Genomic DNA, 9623 nt, shown 5'->3' with positions numbered 1-9623 from the left:
TTTCGTTTCAATATAGTAAACATCGACTGTAGATTTAAAAAAAAAATTTTTTTTTTTAGTTATCCTGTTCCAGACTCTTCTGACCACTGCATCATCCCGCATGAGAAGATAATATCTGGAAGACATTCTTTTGCAGTTGATGTCTTCAATCTTAGTCTTGCACAACCTACATTTGTTTTCTGTCAACGTTTTCTGTCTTTTATATTGTAGGCATTTGGTAGGGATCTCTTTTCCTTGAATTGCGCGCTGGTGGCCTTCGAAGTGGGATGTTAAAAACATGTCGGTACTCTAAACCAAACTTCTGACATGATCAATCCCTACTGTTGTTTGTGTTTTTCGTATCAGCTACTCATGTACTATCTTATTAACGAACTAGTCCAGTGAGGAGAGATCTGTATCTGTTCTTATTTCATACCTTACCTCAAGTTCATTAGCTATCCTAATTATGTTGTTAATTTTGTGGTCACAAACTTGGGCAGCTTAGTTACTAGTTGCTTTCCTCTGCTGCAGAATGTTGTTTCAGTGCCACAATACGTGCTTTATATTGCATCAATACAGATTTGAGATCACAGTCACCATTCTTGCGTGAGAAGTATAGCCTGTCAGTATCTCCATTGATGTTGAAATTTCCTGTGTCCTGAACAGCTTGCAAGTTCGAACATCTCTCATTGAGTTCTTAGAGTGACCAGTTCAGAAGGCCAGACGTAGGTGTGAGGATGGGTACTGTAAAGATGTTGTAAGACAATATACTTGTTGTAAGTTGAGAGTTCCGATGACCATATTCTCTTGAGGTATTCATTCCTGGTCCACTCCTTATTTATAGATCCATTATATTTGAATTTTTCCTCCCCCCGACCAAAAAAAAAAAGGAGCTGGTTTCTAACAAAGATACAAAGCTCTGTCGTTGGAATGTAGATAACAAAAACAATGTCACATTTTAAACTTGATGTAAGTCTTGCATATTTTTACTGTTTCACTTACAGATTGTATTTGTAAAGTGCGAGTTGGTTGATTTTTGTTTTTTACTGAAAACTCTAGTTTATCCAGATTGTCGCTGAGGCGTTTGTTTGTTTATATGTACGTACGTACGTATATATGTATGTATGTACGTATGTATGTATGTATGTATGTATGTATGTATGTAAGTATGTATGTATGTGTTTATGTTGTGTCTTTCCTCCTTCACTATTTGTAGATCAGCGTTGGTTTGTTTACGCCTCTGTAACCTAGTGGTTCAGCAAGAGAAGTCGATGGGATAAGTACTAGACTTAAAAATAATTACTGGGGTTGATTTGTTCGACTAAACCCTTAAAGGCGATGCCCCAGCCTGGCAGCAGTCCAATGAGTAAAACATGTAAAAGATAAAAGATATACAGACTACCACTGGTTTCATGCAAACAGCAGACTCAAATAATTAGGGTTTGTGGTTATTTAACGTTTGTTAGGTCTGGATAGAGAAACAGACATGAATAATTAAGTTATACTGATTATAAAATAAATATTCATCAAAATTGTTGGCGGGGGCGTGAGGAAATCCAACACCTTCAAGTTGAACAAAGATAGATAATGATGGTAATGATGATGATCACCACTACGACGACGATAACTAGGACAATAACGGATGTGTGATCAACGTTGTCCATCACTCCATTTAATTATTTCTATTGATCAAATGCGAATATCTCCAGCTGCTAGTATTTAAATTTTCATACCATACACGCATACACCACACATACACACGCACGCACGCACACATAGATACGTATTTATTGAAAAACCACCACACCTGCAATTCTGTCTCTTGTGAACAGCTTGGGATTATACTCAAAATGTTTATAAACATACCAGACACCAGTTTGTCACACATGACGTTCACTAGTTGATATCTGAGAAACAGTCCATTGTTATTTTACTTTATTTTTATTATACATCCACAAGTGCCAACCACTAGAGAATACAAGCAAAACACATTCACACTGGAATGAAACAACGGTAAGAAATTTGTTTTTGTCTTTCATTTAATCATTAATATCAGTTATTTTATTTACTTATTTTGTTCTTTTTTAACTATACAATCACCAGTCAATCAATATTCAACTATCGATACAAATATATATATATATGAAATTGTGTTGCAAGATTCCTGGTGTGAAAGCGTGTGTTGAAATAGATATTGTTGTATCTCGGGATGGTCATTTTTTCTTTTTTTTTTGCCAAATAAACACGTGGACGGAAAGTGTCGCTGAAGAGGTCACAGATGTGTGACGAAAGATTTTCGGACGATGGGCATAAGTTAGAATAAGAACAGTAATAAATGAGTGGAGAACGAATATATAGAACACGTGTTTATTTGGCAAAAAGAAAAAGAACTGACCATCCCGAAATTCAACAATATATATATATACACATACATATAGGCACAGGCGTGATTGTGTGATAAGAAGCTTGCTTCCCAACCACATGGATTCGGGTTCAGTCCCACTGCGTGACACCGTGGGCAAGTGTTTTCTACTATAGCCTCGGGCCAACCAAAGCCTCGTGAGTGAATTTGGTAGACGGAAACTGGAAGAAGCATCACACATACACACACCCATACACATATATACACATGCATAAACACACAGAGTATGGGCGTACACATTGCTTCATGCATGTACACGCACATATACATACACACGCACACACACACATACACACGCATTAGCTTCCTACACACACGTACCTGCCAGATCACTGTTGTTCGCTTTGCCACCCACACCTTAAGCCCATCTCTTCCACTTCCGATGATTTCAGCATTTGGTGATCACCTAACAGAGATATGCTTGTTCTTTATTATTTATATTTTTCTAACCTCATCTATCCGTTCCGTAGTAGAGCGTAGGTACGAAACGTTAAAGTTCTCCTCCAGTTTCCCTTAGCGTCAGCCTAATACATCGAGTTTATTTACTTTTTTTATCCTGTTTTCATGATTTTTCTTCAAATTTTTATACCAAACACACACATACACATATATAAATGTAAATATGCTTATGTATGTATAAATGTGCATATTTGTTTGTATGTGTATGTATCACCATATATATGTGTTTTTCTGTGTATTAATATATATGTATATCTTTATATATGTGCATCTGCATATATATTTTCTTATATACATATATATACATGTGTGTGTGTATACTTATGTATGTATGTATGATTGTATGTATGTATGTATGTATGTATGAATTTGATAACTGATGAAGAATTAGGAACCTTATATGTCAGTCTTCCGTCTGTTTATGCCCTCAATATACGTTATATATTTTTTACTGGTCGTTTGTGTATTTACAATACATTCTTTCATGTAAGTATGTATGCCTGTATGTATGTGCATATGTGTATGTCAGTGTGTGTGTGTGTGTGTGTGTGTGTGATATTCTATTTGAACAAAACGCAGATTATGACTTCGGATTTTCAACAAAAACTCATGAGAGAGTTTGTCAGGGCAGTAAACTACAGAAGGTACTGTCGCCTTGAATTTCTGTTTAGTTAGATATTTAAAATGTACTGCTATATTAAAACCTTTTCAGTTAATGTTAGTAGTTGCTTTCAAATTAATTTTAAAACGTTTACGTCAAATACACACACACACACACACATACATACATATTATGCATACATGTGTGTGTGTGTGTGTATAAGCTAAATTTAGATTCAGTAGAGTATATAATACCACTTGCTTAAATATTGTGCCTGTAACGGTGTGAACTTGCTAGCCACCTTATCATTACGTTATTAATATCATTAATAAAGGTAATAATACATCTTTATACATACATACATACATACATACATACATACATATAATATTATATTCATGCTCGTTCATACATTACAGAAAGGAGGAAGAAAGATTATTTTGATAGACTGGACATATTTGTTTATTCAGATGATTGCACTTATACTTCGTATTCAGGCAACTAAGTAAAGGCTGGACTATTCATAAGAGACACTGGAAGTTAGTCTTTCAATTTGCATCTAGTTAGCCCCAGTACAAAGACGGAATCTAATTGTATGAAAGAAAATGTCAATCATATACTCTCCTGACAAACCTTCTTGTACTAAAATCAAGCATTATTGTTATATATATATAACAATGAAACGTATTTCATCCTATTCTCAGAGAATTCTCGTTTATCGTTGCAAACATCGGCAAAAACATACCTTTAGTTCCTATAAGTGGTTTCTACCATTCTATAAAATTCGACCTTTGACTGTCTTCTTACATTTCACTTCCACTAAATATATCTACTTCGATGCCTTTAAGCATTATTCCTATTCACATATCGTTCTATAGCTCTCCACTATTAGTTTTTTGCTAATTTCTTTCTTTCTCCTCCTTCTCTTTCTATAAACTACTTTTGACGTTATATCTACTGAAGGTTTAAAAAATAAACTTGCTAGCGTTCCCTTCATCATATATGCAGTCATCACATTCTGTTAAAATGTCTTACTGGTGTGTTTGGTTTCTTTCTTTTCCTGATGAGAATATTGCATTGTTTTTCACCATTTTATTCCTTCTGGAATAATACCAATGTTTTATTCAAAACATATGTCGGAAGTAAAAAGATTTGAATAACACCTGCGTTTAACTTCATTTATTTATTTATCTATATTATACAAAAACATTTCAGCTAAACCTGGAGTTTCTACATTTATAAGTAGGCTGTTACATCCTTGGTATTAGTGTGAATTTTGGCCACCCTGGTAACTATTTATTTTTTTTTTCTGTGTTATTTGCAAACATTGAAAAAATACACATACATTTATATACACTTCAACCAGGTTTCCATATAACCAGCTAATAAAATAGTTACCACGTATAGAGTTATTTGATATAAATGCATCTCTTCAGGATATACCCATTCCCCCAAGGAAGGTTTTCCTTAAGCAACTCATCAGTAAGACAAACTCCTTTATTAACCGTATTAGATGGCTCACCTTTTTCTTCGATAATGAAGGCATTAAACAGCCCTCTAACTATCCAGCTTCTGAATTCAAAAAAATTGTTTAAATCTAAAAACAATCCTCCACCTAACCCAAGATTGAAACAGTTTGAAGACGATCTCTAGTCTATCGTGAGGAATGTGAAATTCCACCGTTCACTCTTAAGGAATAAACATCTGCGGTATCTTCACAATATCACTAAAGAAATTCATAGCATGGATGGGATACTGGTTTAATCGGATAAAACAGGCAACTTATACAGGCTTACCAAGGATTACTACTTAGAATTGCTTAGAAAAGAAATACAAAAGAATTATAGGATTACCGGTAAAAGGGCAATCAAGAAAGGCAACCTTGAGGCTAAGAGAATTATGCAGAAATATGACTTACAGACGAAACCAGAACCCCTTGATCCTAAACAACCTGGTTTTATTTTAAAAGATCACAAACAAGTTTTTTTTAATGACCCAACCTTACGACTTATTTGTCCTTCTAGCTCCGACATCGGTGTACTTAGCAAAAATATTCTAAATAAATATATTCCTACCTTAGTTAAAAAATTAAAACCTAATTTATGGTCTAATTCGTTCCAAGTGGTCGACTGGTTTAATTCTATTAATAACAAGAAGTGCACAAAGTTTATCCAGTTTGATATTCCGAGTTTCTATTCCTCTATAACCTAATCGTACTCAACAAGGCACTCTGGCTCGCTCACAACAAAGCAGGTCTTACCAGGGATGAAATTAATGTCGTGTTTGCCGCCAGAAAATCTATTATTAAATTCGATAACAAGCTGTGGGTCCGGAAAGATACACCCGACAGTTTTGATGTCACGATGGGAAGTTCTGGTTCAGCACAAATCGCTGATTTCGTCGGTATATATATATATATCCTTTATGAAATGGCTGACCAATTCCCAAACATCAATGGAGGTCTATATCGTGATGATTGTCTACTCTACCTTCAAAATGCTTCTAACCAAAAATTACAAAGGATTAAGAATAGCTTAGTTAGATTTTTTTGTCTGCTTGGTAACAGTGAAATGTATTTCATCCTGTTCTCAGAGAATCCTCTTGTAAACACGTTTATAGAACGCGTTTATCGTTGCAAACATCGGCAAAAACATACCTTTAGTTCTTATGAGTGATTTCTACCATTCTATAAAATTCGACCTTTGACTGTCTTCTTACATTTCACTTCCACTAAATATATTTACTTCCATGCCTTTAAGCATTATTCTTATTCACCTATCGCTTTATATTTCTCCACTATTAGTTTTCTGCTAATTTCTTTCTTTCTCCTCCTTCTCTTTCTATAAATTGCCTTTGACGTAATATCTACTAACGGTTTAAAAACAAAAAAACTTGCTAGCATTCCCTTCATCATATACGCAGTCATCACATTCTGTTAAAATGTCTTATTGATGTGTTTGGTTTCTTTCTTTCCCTGATGAGAAGATTGCATTGTTTTACATCATTTTATTCCTTCTGGAATAATAATAATAATAGTACATGGAACAAATAGGGGCTGCAATAAGGGTGGAGTAGTTGCAGAAAACAGCACTACTTGGAACAGCTCGAATATTCCGGATGGTGCTCGAAAAATAAGGGATGTTACCTTAGTTCACCGATAGTGAACAGCTGACACTGTATTACATCTCCAGCGTTAGAAGCTGTGAAAAGACAAAATAATAATAATAATAGTAATAATGATAACAATAATGGTTTCAAATTTTGCCTCAAGGGCAGCCATTTGGGGGGAGGGGATGAGTCGATTATATCGACCCCAGTGTTCAACTGGTACGTATTTTGTCGACTCCGAAAGGATGAAGGGTAAAGTCGGCAATAATATTAATAATGATAAAAGGTCAGAAATTTTAAGTGGAGGGTTTGTTAAATACCATCAGCCCCAGTACTTGACTAGTACTTTATTAATATTAACCCAAAAGGATGAATGACAAAGTCGACCTCGACAAGATTGGAGCTCAAAATGCAAAAACCGGAAAAAATGCTACTAAGCATTTTAGTCTGGCGCACTGATCAGCGCGTACCCCACCACAACCTCCACTACAATTACTACTACTACTACTACCACCAAAACCACCACCACCACTACCACCACAAGGAACAGAGTCCTGTCTACACCCATATGGTGCATGCTGTGCAACCTCCTCAGTTCTGAGCCCGCCAGGCGACACGCTGTAGCCACAACAGTCTGTACATCCCCTGCCACTACCAGCCAGGGATTTTTCATCCTGGTTAGCACACCTGCCTTATTCTTTTCTGAAGGCACAAACACTACCTGTAGTTTCAAGCCAAATTCACTGGCCAGCTCTCTGAGGATTCCTAACCGCCGCTTCACTATCATTTCCGCGCCTCCCTTGTGTGGACTCTTCTTTGATTGCTGATCAGTGATGCTACCCACCAGCACTTCCGTCCTCAGGGACTCCCGACAGGAACCATCCACTCTCCCACTTCTGCCTTCACCACAGCTTCAGCTCAAAACCAGAGGTCAATTTGAAACCTCAAACAAAGATATATTTAGCAAGCTTGTTGTTTCGCACCTTGTTGATCCCGACTGAAGACATTCCAACAGTGACCACTCCATGTTTTTCTCGTGACGTATTTGATTCCGATACTATATTATCTAAGGTGTCCTTTTTCATGTCAGTTTAGACGCTGAGAGAGATTTGTCTACTACTTTTAGCAGATAAGTAGACTACGTAGAGGCGAAGCACTCCTATTGACGATGTAGACAAATTTGCAGGCTTCGGTATTGGGTGTTCCCACGTTTTAATTCATACTTATTCATTCATGTAACCTAAAATACACAAAATTACCATCAAATTGCTCGTTCTTCCCTCTTTCTGTATCAGTTAATTTAGTTTTCTCACTCCCTCCCCGTCTTACACACACACACACACACACGCACACACACACACGTACACTTATGTATGTATATATATGTCTATGTTTATATCTATCTATCTATCTATCAATTTACCTATATATTTATGCACATACGTAAATAGATAAAAACCGCATACATTAACAAATACGTGTGTATGTTTGTTTGCACAGGCGCCGGTGTATGCGTGCATATGTACATGTTTGTCTGTGCCAATGTTAGCTCACTTATACATTGAAGCATATACGATCTTTTATCTTTCTCTTAAGTTGTTTCAGTCGTTAGGCTGCGCCCATACTGGAGCACCGCCTCAGAAAATCTTAGTCGAACGAATCGATCCCGGTACTTATTTTTTAAAGCCTGGTGCTATCGGTCTCTTTTGCCGAATTGTTACGGGGACGTAAACACGAATACCGGTTGTCAAGTGGTGGGGAGTGGGGAACAACGACAGACACAAAGATATACACACCCCACACACTCACACATATCATCATTATAAATCATAAATCCGAAAGAGAAACGCACTCTAATTTATAGAGCAGTAGAGTATTTAGAGAATGTTAGTTATGGCCGGTTCATAGGTTTACACAAGGTTTCGCGTTCACAAAGCGTTTAGCTTTACACACGTCTCGTCAGACCCTAATGACTGGTGGCCTATAACTGTCGAGTGCGCTTTTCTTGGGAGGCGAGTTCCTGTTTTTCTTCCGCTTGCTTCATCCCCTTCCGCAGTATTTGTCTCTAGTGAGGGCGATCACTTGCGACCTCTTCCCATCTCAGGACGTCCAGATCAAGCGATTTCTGTAAGAGGGATATGAAGTTGCTTGATCTGGACGTCCTGAGATGAGAGGAGGTGGCAAATCATCGCCCACACTAGAGACAAATACTGCGAAAGGGGATGAAACTAGCAGAAGAAAACCAGGAACTCGCCACCAAAGAAAAGCACACTCGACGGAAAGAAAAACCAGTAGCACCGGCAGAGAGGTCCTTCAAATGCAGTCGCTGTATGCGTGACTGCCATTGTCGTGTGGTCCTGTACAGCCACACCAGACACTGCACCACTTTTAGCAGCTGACACGATTTCTTCGGGCGCAGATCCATGCCCTCTCGGAACCGACAGATGACTACTACTACTAATAATAATAATAATAATAATAATAATAACAATAATAATAATAACAATAATAACAATAATATATATATATATATATATTAGGGAAAATGGAATTCACGAGACTCTTAATTAATCACTACGATCGTTTCGACTGATCGTACATCGGTCCTCGGTGATGAATTTCTGTACAAATAGCTGTGGTGCATCGTTCGGTGAGGATGTGCCTGATCAGGTGGCTTGTCAAAAGGTACCTCATTCTTTAATCTCCGTTTTGCTTATTTCAATTAAATAAATTTCGGTATTTGCCTGCTGCTGCTGGCACACAGGAGTCTGTACTCAAATTCAAAATTATTACTTTATATATATATATGTGTGTATATATATATATATTGCCCTAACTCTTCGAAACGCTTAGTTTTAGAATGGTGGCAACTGATGAAAGAAATGTTCTCTATGTGGCCTGTGTGTTTTCTGTACTCTGTTTATCATTTTGTCCACGTGTTTTTGCAACATCCTGTACCCAGATATGCATCTATATATACATGCAGATGTAGGTATGTACATACATGTACGTATATATATACTCATATATTATTTGTATTATACACACATATAT

General features: G+C 36.8%; 1 protein-coding gene across 4 annotated transcripts in view; it reads left to right on the top strand.

Moving 5' to 3' along the window:
* Positions 1–1708: 1708 nt before the first annotated feature.
* Positions 1709–9623, top strand: part of LOC106881728 (solute carrier organic anion transporter family member 2A1) — a 21096-nt gene continuing 13181 nt past the window's right edge. For 2 of the 4 annotated variants that reach the window (XM_014932224.2, XM_014932219.2), the window contains exon 1: positions 1709–1992. The gene's annotated coding sequence lies outside the window, so the exon portion shown is untranslated. Of the gene's footprint in view, positions 1993–2800; positions 2882–9623 lie in introns of those variants that run through there. The other 2 variants (XM_052967702.1, XM_052967701.1) reach the window with 2 other exon arrangements.

Source organism: Octopus bimaculoides, chromosome 4, assembly GCF_001194135.2.
Source record: "Octopus bimaculoides isolate UCB-OBI-ISO-001 chromosome 4, ASM119413v2, whole genome shotgun sequence".
Classification (NCBI taxonomy): Eukaryota; Metazoa; Mollusca; class Cephalopoda; order Octopoda; family Octopodidae; genus Octopus; species Octopus bimaculoides.
Note: the sequence above shows the minus strand (reverse complement) of the source record. Positions and strands in the feature narration are given on the sequence as shown.